The following is a 16,521-nucleotide window of genomic DNA, read 5'->3' on the forward strand; positions in this document are numbered from 1 at the left end:
TTTCTCAGTGTTTATTAATGGGAGCCATTTTGAGCTTTTTAGAGCTTCAAAGGGGCTTCACCAAGGAGACTCACTCTCCCCCTATTTTTTTATTCTTTTGGTGAAAGGCTTGGGGAGATGGATTAAATAGAATGTGGAGTTTGGTTCTATTTAAGGTTGGAGGTGGGGTGGAGCCTTACCCCATTAGACCCACTTGCAATTTGTAGATGATACTACTTTGATGGGGATGGCTACAATGAGGGAGGGCTCCAATCTTTGTAGGGTCTTGGATGTGTACCTAGCTACTTTAGGACAACAAATTAATAAGGGAAAGTCATCCATCTACTTCAATACTTTGGGCTCTATTTAACAAAGGATTGCTCACACTTTGAGATTTCAGATTGGGAATCTTCCTTTGAAGTATCTTGGCACTCCCATCTCAGTAAGTAGGCTTCATAAGGAGTCATGGTAGGTTATTTTGGACAAATTTAAGGTCAAATTTAATCATTAGACTCACCATTGGTTATCCTTTTCTGGTCATGTTTAGTTGATTAAGTCCATTTTGCAGGCTTTGCCCATTTATAGATGCATGCTCCAGGTTGCTCCTATGAGCTTTCTTAAGGATCTAGACTCTGTGATGGGGACACAAACCAAGCATAAAATGGACATGACAAGAAAGGGAAAATTTTATTAACTGTGAAAATATGCTAGTACACTTAGTGCAGAGAAACAAACTCCAAATCATGCCCTGTGGGCTTACAATAGCATAAATCTGGAGATAAAATCTTTTCCCAGTACCTTCTCTCAAACTCCACTCTGAATTGCCTTTTACACTGCTAGAAATGTTCTTAAATAGACCTTGGAGGGTTAAGGATTAGGAATAAATTCTAAAAAGTCCTAGTTGGCATCCACTGACCAAATAGAAGGATCCAGAAGTTGCATTAGAAGTTGGCACAAAATTAGAAGAATCTACAAATGGTAACCAAACTTTCGGGAGGCATAACTTTTGAGCCATAGCTCCGATTGACGAACCGTTTACATTTCTAAAAAGATCTCAAAGTGTTCTATAGCCCTGTGGACAAGATTTTATTGTCCCCCATTTTTTAGCTTTGTTTGAGGTCATTTAATGCCCCTAACCTGAATTTGAAGCATTCTTAGGAGGCCTCTAGAAATCAAAAAACTACAATAACTTTCAAACCGTGGGGCCTTTTGACCTGATTCTTTTTTTGGAATGCTCTAAATTATAATTACATTCATTTGGCCAATTTAAGCCCTCTAATTTACCAAAATTATGGCTCAATTACATACTCTTATTTTTCTAACATTTACACATATCCCAAGGTCTTCAAATACTCTAACCTAGAACACCGTTAGTGGAACTGTGAGAGTTGGAACCTTTATTTGACCCAAATGGGTATCCAAAAATGAAAACACATGAAACAAAAACTAAGTCTAAGTACTTTTTTTTTTGGGTGACACAGGATTGCCCTTATACCTCTGGATGCTCCTGCATCACTCTATGATATGCCAATTTTTATGGGTGGGTAGCTTGGAGACTTCCAAATGGAGTTTGGTTAGATTGGAAGTGGTATGTAGTCTGAAACAACACAAATGACTAGGCTTGAGGTAGTCATCTTTGACAAGTGAGGCATTGGCTGCTAAACTTTATTGGCGATGGTATAATGAGCAGGACAAGATCTGGGCGATGGCTCTTTCTCAAAAGTATCTCCCAAGGATTCCTCACTCTAATATTTCCATGTATCCACTTGGGGGGAAGGGATCTATGATTTGGGATACCCTAAAGAAAGGGGCTAAACTTATTAAGGATGGATTATTTATGATTTGCAAGAGTGGGGTGGAGGCCCAATTCTAGTTAGACTCTTGGGATGGATATCCCTCAATCCTATCTCAATTTAATAACCTTCTATTTCTTTACCAACAATTTTTGGAGGCGAGCTGGTCATGGGTGAGTAATTTTAAGTCCTTTTTGCCCTGTGGTTAGATGGGAATGGGTAAATGGAAGTCCCCAGATGAATGGCTAGTTGCTGATTTAGAGGAGGAATGTGCTGTATTAGAAAATATCCTTTCCAATAGAAGGTGTTGTTCACTCTGGGAGGACAATGTGCTTGCTTGGTCTCCCAATTTCAAGGGGACTTACATGGTTGGCTTTGGGTACAGTCAATTGATGTCTCAGAAGATGATTCTACTTGAAGTGCAATGGTGGAAGATGGTCTAGAACAAGCTATGTTGGCCAAAATGTAGCTATTTTATCTAGATGTTGGCTTGGAATAAGTGTTTGACTCGGGATAATATTCAGAAGAGAGGATTCCATGACCCTTCTATTATTGCTATGTGTGGGAATAATGAGGTAGATTCTTCCCCTTTGTTCTTTTAGTGCTCTTTCACCCTACTATTGGAAATATTCAAGATATAACAGTTTACTGAGAGGGGAGGGGTGAATCAGTAAACATAAAATCTTAAATCAATTCATATTAACCAGTAAAATATTTAATCATCTAATCTGCAGTATGTAAACATTCATAACACATAAGCACAGAGATTTTGGTGACCCAGAAACCTTCCAAAATAGAAAGTAAAACTGGGGTGGGGATGAAACCCACAAATCTTCTTTACTGCAGTAGGAAGTTAGCCGATTAAGGCATACAATGATCACTTCTGGTGATCTAACCTGTTAGGAGCATAAAGGATTGTTATATCCACCTTGTTAAAGGATTTGATACATACTTCATAAGTATGCACTCTGTTAGGAGATTTAGTACAAAGACTGTTATGTCTACCCTGTTAAAGGATTTATAAAAACTGATTCACCTGTTAGAATGAAACAGTGGATCTGAATACAACTGATTGCTGATAAGATCCGCTATGCTCTGATTGTCCTTGATATGATAGATAAAACATTTCTGCTTCAATGCTGACCTTGCTGAAAACCTTCAAAATTCAGCTTACATGCTTTCGCACACATTCTTCACATACTTCACATATATCATACACACACACTTTGAATGATACAATACATTACATATATATACCATCCAAGTTAAAATTATATGCAATGGTCGGCTGAATAAAAGTAGACAAAATTTAACTGAGTCGGCCAAATAGAAAAACAAACTCGGTAGAACAAACTTCTTTGTTTACCGACTGAGCTCGGTTAACACTGAGTCCTATGTTAACCGACCGAACTTGGTTAACACTGCTTCCGTCTTTACTCGGTTAATATTGAGTTCTTAATTAACCGACCAAACTCGGTTAATGCTGAGTTCTTAGTTAACCGACTGAACTCGGTTAATACTAAGTTCTAGTTTAACCGACTGAACTCGGTTAACACTGAGTTCTATGTTAACTGACTGAACTCGTTTAACACTGAGTTCTTCTTTACTCGATTAATACTATGAGAAAAGTGTTGTCACTAATGGCAAATAACTTTATGCCAACAATCTCCCCCTTTGGCATTAGTGACAAAAACAATTATGTATCAAAGTTTATGTACAGAAATTGACATACATTTCAAAAAAGTTTCCAAAATTGTAGATCTTATTAGATGTATGTCTCCCCCATACAAATGTATGTCTCCCCCATACAATATGCATAGTATTTACAGATCAATACATATATCTTTGCACGGATAGCTCTGAAGTTCTGAAGTTCGTCTCCCCCTTTTTGACAATAATGCCAAATATCATATATTTATACTGAGATTTCAAAATGAGAAAGAAATTTTGAATGTACCTTGAGAATAAGAGCCAAAGTCTTATCCCAATTTTCTTGCAAAATTTTGCTGGAGGAGAGTGCAATTTGAATTTCTGCAGAAAGTTCAATCATATGATCTGCAACTGAGAAATTGTTGTCATGAATCAATGTTCTGGAATGAGCAATATGCTTTTGCATTGAAGTCATGACAGGAAGAATCATATTCTGGATATCTATGAGAGTGGACCTGATTCTTGCTTCTTCTCTCAGCAATTCTGCCTGTTTCTTCGACAAAAATCTTATTTTATGATGATGGGATGAACTTGTACTGAGGTCAGATTGCAGCACTTGGGCACTGACCTTCATATCCTCATCAATTTTATTCAACTTTTCTTTTATATCCTTGGTATACTTAGTAACATCACAGAGTTTTCCAAAAAGTGAAGTTACATTATTAAAAGAATTCTCAAAATTATTCAAAATTGTAGACAATTCTACCTGATTTAATGCAATATGCTGAGCAATGTGCTCAAGCACCTTATTGTCAAATTTCTTCTCTGCCTTTTCAATCAACTTTTCTTGGCCGGAGGTATCCTCATTGAATTTGTTTACAGCCTCTTCCAACTGAATCAAAATGTGTTGAGTAGAATCTACTTCAACACTTATAGCCTCTGTTATAATATTTTTAGCACTCTCAATGATGCTATATTCCAGATCTCTTTCATGCCATAGCTATTTCTGCCTAGCCTTCTGCTCTAATAGCTGACTGGGCATTCTCATTTCATCAACTGATGCTGTATCAAGATCTATTTTAGGAAGAATAATGTCCTTATCCAAATCAATTTCCTCATCCAGTGTCTTGCTGGAAAACATGTATCTTTTTTCTTTTCCAGCAAAGACTTCATCTTGACCCTTGTGAACTGAGACTATAGTTGATGAGGCAGGGCTGGCTGATAAGACTTGAATAGGACTATGTATAGGAAGACTAAGAGATGTGCAAATGGTATCAAAAATTGATGTTGCTGTACAGGATGGAGTGGAAGAGCTAATAGTTGCCAAAATTTGATTAAGAGAAGTCAAAATTGTAGTATCTATAGGTACACTTATTATACATTCTGTAGTAGAGGTTGATGTGCATGATGAACTTACTGCAGAGACTGATGGAGACTCGGTTAATGAAGGTGGCTGCAGCTCAGTTAATGAAGTGATTGGCACTTGCATAGATGGTACATGGAGTTGAGAGGACTTACCAGTAGAAGCTATTTCCATAGTTGATGTAACTGTTTTGGATGGAGAGTGTGGAGGAGATGCAATGAGTTCAGCTGCAATTTGTACTAGATCTTCTTCCACCCTTGCTTGTTCTTCTTTCTCCTCCATTTCTTTTTCAGCTTCTTCTTCCTCTAATTCTTTCTTAGCCTCTTCTTCCACTTCTAACATGATTGAATGAAGATCCTCTGGAATATCTTCAATATCATCATCATCTTCATCATCATCACTGTTGTCAATGTCATTGATTTCAACCGTATCATCACTTGATTTGTGTAGATGATAGATGTTTTTCCACATGTTTGTTGCATCATTTACCACATGCTCAATGTCTTTGACAAGTATCAAACAGGTGTGGAATCTAATCATCATATTACCTTTGTGATCTTTCAGTGATGCTTTCACTTCAGCATTAGTGAAACTCGATAGGAGATTCTTCAGTGTCTGCTCATAGATGTCTTTTACAGTCTTGGTTGCAGCTTCCCATCTGATTTGCAACCTCTCCAATAGTTCTTTGGAGATCTGGGAGGCTATCTGGTCCAGTGAGTATTTCCATTTACCCATCTTGTTCAGTACCAGTTCCTCAATCTGCATCTTTTCTTGTTCTGTTCTGGTTTCAAACTTCAATGCTTTGAAGTTTGTGAAGCTAGCACCTGCTTCTAATTGCTTCAATCTATCCTCAAATGTGGGTGGAGGCTTAACAAGCACAGGTTCTTTCTTTCCTTGTCTTGTTCTCCTGGAGAAGACTGCAGAGGCTTGCCTTTTAGGTTTGGTGATGATCACCTTGCCTTTCTTTTGTTGAGGCTCCTTTTCCTTGTCTGACTCAGTTTCCTCTTCTTCTTCTTCGTCTTCTCCTTTGCCTTCTATTATCAGTTGGGTTATTCTTCTCTTTCCTTTGCTAATGGCCTAAGGGATTTTAATTTGGAGCTCAATTCTGGCCTTAGCTTGATCATATGTTCCAAAAATTGGTTGCCTTGGGTCTACTGGTTCATTCACCAGTGCTTCTATGATATCCCTGGCTTCGTCAATTTTTACCTTATAGGGAAGAGGTTTCACCCATGCTACTCGAGGCCTGGCTGCCTGAATGTATACCTTGTCACAATCTACCATGAAGCATATGTCTTCCTTGTATTCTTCAACCAGTTTGGGTGGAATTCGGAACCTATGATTCATCTTTTCCTTAAATTCTTCAAAATAGTTATCCAAAATAATATCAAAATTTTCACCTAGTTCTGCAATGAACTCGTTTATCTGATAAAGAATTGGTATATCTTTTCTCCATACTACTGATCCCTTTGATGGAAAAGATTTCTGAATATAGAAGAATAAACAAATCAAAAGTGAACTGAATTTGCAGGGATTGTTCTTGGAGGTTCTAATGCTTTCCATATTCTTATTGAATTGGGATAAAAGTAATTCTGATAAATCAAATTCTAAATTCTTCTTCACTATTTTGTACGCCAGATCCACAGCTTCACAGGGTACATTGTTTGGACGGCTTGAACTATAGATTTTGTGAGCAATGACGTGAATGCCAAATCTCAATTCGACGTCAGCTAAAGTATTCAGCTTAAGTCCCCTACCATCCCATTCTGCTTGGGTCAGTTTCTGCAATTCCTCCCAACCTAGGGTTTTGGTAGCCTTGGCTTTGCTCAGCATGGGGAGTCCAGTAATTTTGTTAATCATTTTCTTTGTGATGAGAACTGGTTTTTTCTAACCACAATTGGCCATTGTGAACTCGACTGAGTACATACCTAACCCATTTAACTTGAAATTTCCTTGGCAAGTGCAAAATGTGGGTTAACCCTTTTGTTTCAAGATGCTTATGTTCGGGTTTTAGGTTTCCATCTATGCTCATTTCACCTAGGGCATTATCAATTTCTAGGTTTCCAAGTTCTTGAATAGAGCATTTAAAATGAAATCTTATATCATTGACAAGAAGTACCTTTGAAGGAATTTGAGATTGGGCACCATTAGGGTCCAGTGATTTTGCAACAGCTGGTGCTAATTTGAAGTTCGGCACCTTCCATTCCTCTCCTCTAACCAGCATTTCTGAGCCTTTCTTAATCTTAGAGCTTCCACTTCCAGATGCCATTGTTACTTGGTAGGTGTAGAAAATTTTTGAATTGATTCTTTCGCTCCTTTTAATAATTTGCTCGGAAATGTCTTAAGCTCGCTCTGAAATTGCAGAAAATACCTTAGCTCTTTGTTCGCAGTAAAAAATTAGATCAAATTTTGCCCCTTTTGATAACAAATTTGCCATAAATGTTTTGGTACGATGGCAGAAGAAATGACAGGTTGTCATCCACTAGTTCGGTAGATATTAATGAACTCGGCGATCGAAAGAAAATATTGAAGTACTGACCTTACTTGGTTAGGTCACGAATCGACCTTGCTCGGTTGACACAATATGGTTAATGAAACTTAGTTGTGACCGACCGAACTCGGCAAAGTCTTTTACTGACTCAACTCGGTAACTGCTTCTCGGTTAATGAAGTTTTGTTACATCCAACCAAACTTGGTAAAGTATTGAACCGTCCTGGAGTCAGAGTGTATCTATAATACTAATTTGATCCATCTTCTTCCTTTGGAGCTGCATAAGATAAATCTTGGAAGGTGCAGTTCCAATGTTTCTTATATGAATACTAATTGGAAATGGTAGAGTCACCCATCTCTTGAGTGACACTCCTATCTGACTTATCTTGTTCGGTAGATTTTGGAATCCATTGCTGCTTCATTTGCTTTCAAATGTTATCTGCTTTGATTTTCTTTTCATCTTCAATTCTTTTGATATTCATGCAATTTTTGGCTATATGACCGAGTTCTGTACATGTATAGCACCTTACAATTGTGTCCTTTTTTCTTAGGTGATGTCTGGCACAATTCATGCCAGTATGTCCATACTCTCCACAATAGTGACATCTGCACCAGGTATTGTAGTCCCATCCGAATATGGCTTTGACAAGTTGTTCAGCTGGATTGAATGATTTGGATTTGCACTGGAATGCCTTGTGAACATGCTTTTTGCATTTGTAACAATTGCCTTCAAATTTTGGTTTTTCTTTACACTCATTTGCCTTGTGACCATGCTGATTGCAGTTGAAGCACTTACCATTGAATTTTGCTTTCCCATTGCTCCAGCATTTGTTTGATGTATGACCTATCTTGCCACAATGATTACAAGTGGATCTTTTATTCCTTTGTTCACCTTGCTTGGAGGATTCACCAGCTTCTTTGTATCTAAGACCAGCTTTGCTTGTTTGTCTTTGAAGATTCTACTCATTCAATTGATTTACGTCTACCTGAGATTTTATCATCCTTTCATTGACTTGCCTTTCAGAGATTAGGTCATTTTCCAAGCTTTCATTGATTTGTCTTTCTGATCTCAAGTCATTCTGTAGACTTTCATTTTGTGCTCTGAGAATCCTGATCTCTTCATTTGCATTGGTGAGTTGGTCTATGAGATCTTCATACTGATGAATTTGATTGTGGATTTCATGACTTCTATTCTCCAGTTCTTCTTGTGCTTTGTTTCTTTGATCCAAAGCTTCACATAGCCTGATTGACTGTATTTCTTGTTCTCTCTTAAGCTTTCTTACCTCTTCTTGCAGAGATCCATTCTTTTCTAGAAGTTCTTTGATTGCTTGGTTAGCTTCTTCTGAATTGCTTGATGGTAACAGGTCTTCAATCTTCACTTCAACATACTAATGATCATTCATTTGTTTTGCAAGATCCTTTCTTCTTTTTAGGGATTGAGAAAGATGTTCCTTTGCTTCTTTAAGTTGAACCATGGCCATTTCAAGATCTAACTTTTCATTTTCTATAACTTTCTCCAATCTGAATATCTCCATTGACTTTGATCTTTGCTCAAGCTGTCAAGCTATGTCCTGAGAACCAAGTTAGCTCTGATACCAATTGTTGGAAATATTCAAGATATAATAGTTTACTGAGAGGGGAGGGGTGAATCAGTAAACATAAAATCTTAAATCAATTCATATTAACCAGTAAAATATTTAATCATCTAATCTGCAGTATGTAAACATTCATAACACATAAGCACAGAGATTTTGGTGACCCAGAAACCTTCCAAAATAGAAAGTAAAACTGGGGTGGGGATGAAACCCACAAATCTTCTTTACTGCAGTAGGAAGTTAGCCGGTTAAGGCATACAATGATCACTTCTGGTGATCTGCCCTGTTAGGAGCATAAAGGATTGTTATATCCACCTTGTTAAAGGATTTGATACATACTTCATAAGTATGCACTCTGTTAGGAGATTTAGTACAAAGACTGTTATGTCTACCCTGTTAAAGGATTTATAAAAACTAATTCACCTGTTAGAATGAAACAGTGGATCTGAATACAACTGATTGCTGATAAGATCCGCTATGCTCTGATTGTCCTTGATATGACAGATAAAACATTTCTGCTTCAATGCTGACCTTGCTGAAAACCTTCAAAATTCAGCTTACATTCTTTCGCACACATTCTTCACATACTTCACATATATCATACACACACACTTTAAATGATACAATACATTACATATATATACCATCCAAGTTAAAATTACATGCAATGGTCGGCTGAATAAAAGTAGACAAAATTTAACTGAGTCGGCCAAATAGCAAAACAAACTCGGTAGAACAAACTTCTTTGTTTACCAACTGAGCTCGGTTAACACTGAGTCCTATGTTAACCGACCGAACTTGGTTAACACTGCATCCGTCTTTACTCGGTTAATATTGAGTTCTTAATTAACCGACCGAACTCGGTTAATGCTGAGTTCTTAGTTAACCGACTGAACTTGGTTAATACTAAGTTCTAGTTTAACCGACTGAACTCGGTTAACACTGAGTTCTATGTTAACCGACTGAACTCGTTTAACACTGAGTTCTTCTTTACTCGGTTAATACTGTGAGAAAAGTGTTGTCACTAATGGCAAATAACTTTATGCCAACACCTACAACTTTGGCATTTTTGCTGGGGAGTTTGGACAACCCCTTGTCTTCATGCTTCCTCCTTGATTGAATTTTGGCAGGGGATGGGGTGCCCCCCTTCTATGGCCCCTTTTTTGTAGGAGGTGTGGTTTGTGGAGCCTATCTTCTTATTATGGTAGATCTGGTTAGAGCGCAATCAAAGGATTTTTCATGGAGAGAAGAGGCTAGTGCAACAAATTTGGTAGAAGATATTGGGCATGATTCAAGAGATAGTGGAGGCTAAGTGTGAAGTGGAATTACCTTTGGGTAAACAAGGTACAAAGTTGATGGAGAGATTGGGGACTTTGGGGTCTTCTTTGGCATTAACTAGGGCTAAGAGAAGGCATAATGAGAAGCAAAAAATTGACAGGGTTGGTAAATGGCAACCTCCCTCCTATGGGTTCTTGAAGGTCAATACTGATGGATCTTCAAGGGGTAATCTGAGATTGTCTAGGGTTGGTGAGATTGGTAGAGATGCAATAGGCTACATGATTTTTATCTTTTCAATCTATGATGGGATTTAGACCATTAACCTGGTGGAAAGGTTGGCTATTCTTGCTACTCTTGAGAAAGAAAATCCTCTAGGATGGAGAAGAATAGCTTGTGAATTTGATTCCCAGGTTTTGATCAACATGCTTATTGAACAGAAAGTGGCTGATGTTAATTAGCAACTAGCTAGGATTGTGCAACAAATTTTGCAAATTAGTTCTTTGATGGAAATGGTGACCTTTGCCTATATTCCAAGGGAGTGGAATAGGGCAACATATTGTTTGGTGAAATGGGCTTCTGAGCATGCTGAGGGATGGATAATTGAGGAATGGGAGTTGGTTCCTCAAGAACTCCATTTGGACTTAAGGAGCATTCTTGATGAGGATAGGGTTGATAATGATGGTAGATGATGGTGCTCATTGTTTTATCTCTGTTTGGGGCTATACTTTTTTTTCTTCTCGAGACTTTAGGTCCTTGATTTCTTTGTATTAGTGCTTTCTAATTTTTAATAAAGTTTTTACCCCTTTTTTTTCTAAAACATACCTCCAAAATTTTTTTATTGACTCCATCTCGTAGTATGTCTCAACCTTCACTAAATGCTTCCTTTCTTCCTCATTCTTCACAAAATATTTAACTACATTGGTAGACATTTTCTTATCCTCATAAAAAATTATCCCACCCTTCTCTAGCTTGTTCCAGACTTACATTCTTTTCTTCCATTTTTATGTCTCCCCAGTTAGCTCCTTGTTGCTCCTCTCCCCAACCATCTTGAACTCTTGTTTGAAAATCTTGCACTCACAAACTTTAACTTCCTGTAATTTTTGTATCCCTAAATCTTTCTTTCCTTTGGAAATTTTAATGGGGATAGGTAAAGCAACCCATAAAATGTGCCACAAGTACACAAAATGACGAAGAGTTCTTACCTTTCCATGATTTTCATTAGCATCTTGTCTTACTTGCACTATAACATAAATTTTCATAATTGATGTAAGATTTCCTTCATACTTCTCTGGATACATTCCAGTATTATGATATCTTTCATGACCACTAGGAGGATATCACCATTGTGCCATGTCATCACCTTATTTTTGACTATTACCTCATTCGTAAACTAATCCATGGCTGAGTTGGCCTCTCTATAAACATGGCTGACATGGACCCTCTTGAATTTACCCAAGTCTGATAAAATCTCCTCCACCATGTTTGTAATGGTCTAGGAGGGCTTAGAGTAGCCTTTTAAACAATTTATTATATTTAATGAGTTTCCCTCCAACCAAAGGTTCTCAATTCTAGTAGCTAGAGCCAATTTAACAATATGATAGGCTGCACTAACCTTCACAAAGTGATTTGTCTAAATCCCTAAGGGATAAGAAAAAGATGCAACTCCCTTACCATGTCCATTTTTGATAATTCTTCCATAGCCGATGGGGTTAGGATTCCCTTTGGCTGCCCTATCAAAATTGGCTTGATGCCATTCTTTAGGGGGGGAAAGCCACTTAGCTTCCTATCTTTTCCTCTCCCTATCCTTTTTCTTTATTATGATATTTCCTCCTTCTTCAATGTCTCCCCCCTTTCTAATGGCAAAATTCTCCTTCATGGTAGTAACAATTTTATCTGCAATAAAAAAGTAGGGGCTTCCCTATCTCTGAAAATATGATTATTCCTCTCTTTCCATATTCCCCAACAAAAATGTGGAAGAGACCAGGAACTTATCATCCATGTCTTCACTCCTTTGTACATACTTGATGGGGACACAACCCAAGCATAGAATGGACACAACAGGAAAAGGGAAATTATATTAACTGTGAAAATAAGATAGTACATTCAGTACAGAGAAATAAGACTTCAAAGCATGCCCTAAGGGCTTAAAATAGCACAAAATTGGAGATAATTTCTCCTTTTGCTACCTCCTCTCAATATCCACTCCGAACTGCCTTTTATAATGCCAAAAATGTCCTTAAATAGACCCCGGAGGGCTAAGGACTAGGAGTACATTCTAGAAAGTTCTAGTAGACATCCACCAACCAAGTAGAAGGCTCCAAAAGCCGCGTTAGAAGTTGGTGCAAATCTAGAAGAATCCAAAAACGGTAATCGAACTTTTGGGAGGCATAACTTTTGAACTGTAGCTCCGATTGACGAATTGTTTACATTTTTGGAAAGCTCTCGAAGTGCTCTATAGCCCTATGGAACATCTTCACTCATCCCCCATTTTTTGGCCCTTTTTGAGGTCATTTAATGCCCCTAACCTGACTTTGAAGCATTCTTAGGAGGTCTCCAAAAACCAAAAACTATGATAACTTTTAAACTGTGGGGCCTTTTGACTTGATTGTTTTTTTGGAATGCTCTAAATTGCAATTACATTGATCTAGCCAATTTAAACCTCCTAGTTCACCAAAATGATGGCTCAATTACATACTCCTATTTTTTTGACATTTATACGTATCCCAAGGTGTTCAAATACTCTATCCTAGAACAATGATAGTGGAACTATGAGAGTTGGAACCTTTATTTGACCCAAATGGATATCCAAAAATGAAAATACATGAAATAGAAACTAAGTCTAAGTAAATTTTTTTTTGGTTGACATAGGATTGCCCTTATACCTCTGGATGCTCCTGCATCAGACACCCAGGGTAGATTGAAAAGTGATCCTGTCACTTTATGAATGGTAGAGGAAATCCCAAATGGGAAACCTTAGCTGCTGAAATCTAGGTTGAGTCCTCTATCGACTGCCCTTTCCACTTGACCAAATACTCTTCATACTACCTATTTCTGGTGCTCCTACCCACACGATGATCTAGAATGTCTTCTATCTCCTCCTTCTTAGAAGCAGGAATTGGACATGGCTCTAACATTAGTTCCTCATCTGCACCATCATCATGATACTCTGTTAAGTCTACAATGTTGAAAATAGGAGAAATGTGAATACCATCTGAAAATTCCACTTCATATGCATTTCCTAAGTCATGTTTCTTCAAAATTTTACAGGGGCCAAATTTCTTCATTTTCAACTTGTTGTAAGTACTGGCTGGAAATCTTTCTTTCGTAAGTGTACCATGACTAGATCCCCTACTTGGAATTCCTTATGTCTTCTCCTTTGATCAGCCCTAGCTTTATACTCTTGATTCATCTTGGTAATGTGTGCTTGAACCTCCTCATGTAGAGGCTTGATATGTTCAGCAAATTCTTCAGCTTCAGCACTTATCCTTTCCCCTTGCTCTATATTCCTTAATTTTGGCGTAGTCCTTGGGATACTTCCATATACAATGTGGAATGGTGATCTACCAGTACTCCTATTTATAGATTTATTGTAAGAAAACTCGGCTTGTGGTAGAATCAAATCCCACCCCTTGGGCTTATCCTCAACTAAACATCTCAGCAAATTGCCCAGACTTCTGTTTACCACTTCTGTTTAGCAGTCAGTCTATGGGTGATGTGTGGAACTGAATTTCAAGTCTATTCTCAACATTTTCCACAATGTTCTCCAGAAATACCCCACAAATTTAGTGTCTCTGTCAGAAACTATACTCCTTGGAAGACCATGTAGTCTTACCACTTCTCTGAAAAACAAGTCTGCAATATGGACATCATCATGAGTTTTGTGGCATGGAATGAAATGTGCCATTTTGGAGAACCTATCAACCACCACAAATACTGAGTCATTACCCCTTGGTGTCCTCAAAAATCCAAGAACAAAATCCATACTTATGTCCTCCCATGGCTTTGATGGAATGGGCAATGGCTGATATAGTCCAGTATTGTGGCTAAATCCCTTGGCAACTTGACAAACCTAGCAACTCTGTACAAACTTCTTCACATCTTGTGAAATCTGAGGCAAAAAATAATGTTCTCTAAGAATGGCAATGGTCTTGTCTTGACCCAAATGTCCTACCATCCCTCTATTATGTTTCTCTTTAATCAGATTTTCCCTCATGGAACTCCTTGCAATACACAATTGGCTGCCCTTGAATAACATACCATCTTGAATCAGATAGTCTAACCACCTAGTTCTATCTACAGCAACAGGCTCTTTACAAGCTTTCCATGCTTCAACAAAATCAGGATCTTTAGGGTACAGATTCTTGAGTTCATCAAACCCAACTACTTCAACTTGCATTATTGTAAGCAACAACTATCTCCTGCTTAGTGCATCTGCAACCCTGTTAGATTTTCCACTTCTATGTTTCAACATAAATGTATAGCTCTGCAAGAACTCTACCCACTTCATATGCCTCTGATTCAATTTACCTTGGCTATTTAGGTATTGTAATGCCTGGTGATCAGTATACAAAACAAATTCCTTTGGCAATAAATAATGCCTCCATTTTTTTAAGGCCTGAACTATTGCATAGAACTCTCGATCATAAATAGAATACTTCTTCTTTGCATCATTCAATTTTTCACTAAAATATGCAATAGGCTTACCTTCTTGGCTCAATATAGCCCCAATAGCACTGCCACTAGCATCACAATCCACCTAGAACACCTTTCTAAAATTTGAAAGTGCCAACACAGGTTGTTCTGTCACCTTCTTCTTCAGCAATTCAAAACTTCTCCTAGCTGCTACAGTCCATTTTAACTCTTTTCTATCCCCTCTTATTGTGTCAGTTAGGGGTGCACATATGACACTAAAATTCTTAATAAACTTCCTATAAAAAATAACTAGACCATGAAATGATCTTACCTCAGTAGTAGACCTTGGAGCAGGCCATTCCAAGATGGCTTTTACCTTCTGTGGATGCATTTTGAGACCTTCAGGTGATATAACAAACCCCAAATAGACTAACTCCCTTTTTGCAAAGATACACTTCTTCAAATTAATTAATAGTTTCTCTTCCCTTAACCTTTCAAGGACACTATGAATATGTAATAAATGTTCTTCCAAAGTCTTTCTGAAAATTAAAATATCATCCAAATAGACAATAACAAATTTTCCCAAGAACTTCTTAAGTACCTCATTCATAAGTCACATGAAGCTACTTGGGGTGTTCATCAATCCAAAGGGCATGACTAACCACTCATAAAGACCCTCCTTGGTCTTGAAGGCCATTTTTCACTCATCTCCTTCTCAAATCTGTATCTTGTGATAACCACTTTTGAGATCTATCTTTGTGAAGTACTGAGCTCCACTCAAGCAGTCCATAAGATCATCCATTGTTGGCAAAGGAAATCGATATTTGTTGGTTATCCTATTTATAGCTTGAGAGTCTGTACACATCCTCCACTCTCCATCCTTCTTTGGTGCCAATACTGTAGGTACTACACATGGACTCAGGCTCTCCCAAATCAAGCCCTTCCTCAATAGCTCCTGAACCTATCTATTTAGCTCCTCTGTTTTAGTAGGAGTCATCCTATGAGTAGCCTTGTTAGGAAAAATAGCTCTTGGAATTAGATCTATATGATGACTAATTTGCCTTACTGGTGGCAATCCTTCTGGAACATTATCAGAGATAATATCTCCAAACTCACCTAGTAAATTTGAAACTTCAAGTGGTATTTCCCTACTACCTTCTTTATCTTTCCTAGGAATCAAAGCATAGCACATACGCTGATGTTTCATTCCATCTAAAAACTTTCTTTCATCAACAAGAAAAATTCTAGCACTGCTACATACCTTTTCACCTTCCTTTTTCATGGGCTTCAGTTTGTGGTGAACTCCATCCTTTGTTAGAGAGTATGTGTTTGCATGACCATCATGTACTGCATGTCTATCAAACTACCATGGTCTACCCAACAATAGATGGCAAACATCCATTGGAATAACATCAAAGAGAACTTCATCATGGTAACTCCCACTTTTGAATTTCACGAGACATTGGTCACTTACCAGGACCTTATGATCATCTTTCACCCAAGCAATCCGATAGGGTTGGGGATGTTTGTCCCTCTCGAGCTTCAGCTTAGAGACCATCTCCTCTGACACCAAGTTGTCAGTGCTACCACCATCAATGATCACATCACAAGATTTTTCCTCACATTTGCACTTGGTATGAAACAAACTCCTCCTTTGTCCTAGTTCAATCTCACCACTTAATAGGACCCTTTCATTTACCAAGGTCTCTCCTCTTTCTGCATCCTCTGAATGTGATGACTGTAC

This window comes from Cupressus sempervirens, chromosome 4 (genome assembly GCF_028749045.1).
Source record: "Cupressus sempervirens isolate cs-2001-9-10 chromosome 4, ASM2874904v1, whole genome shotgun sequence".
Taxonomy (NCBI): domain Eukaryota; kingdom Viridiplantae; phylum Streptophyta; class Pinopsida; order Cupressales; family Cupressaceae; genus Cupressus; species Cupressus sempervirens.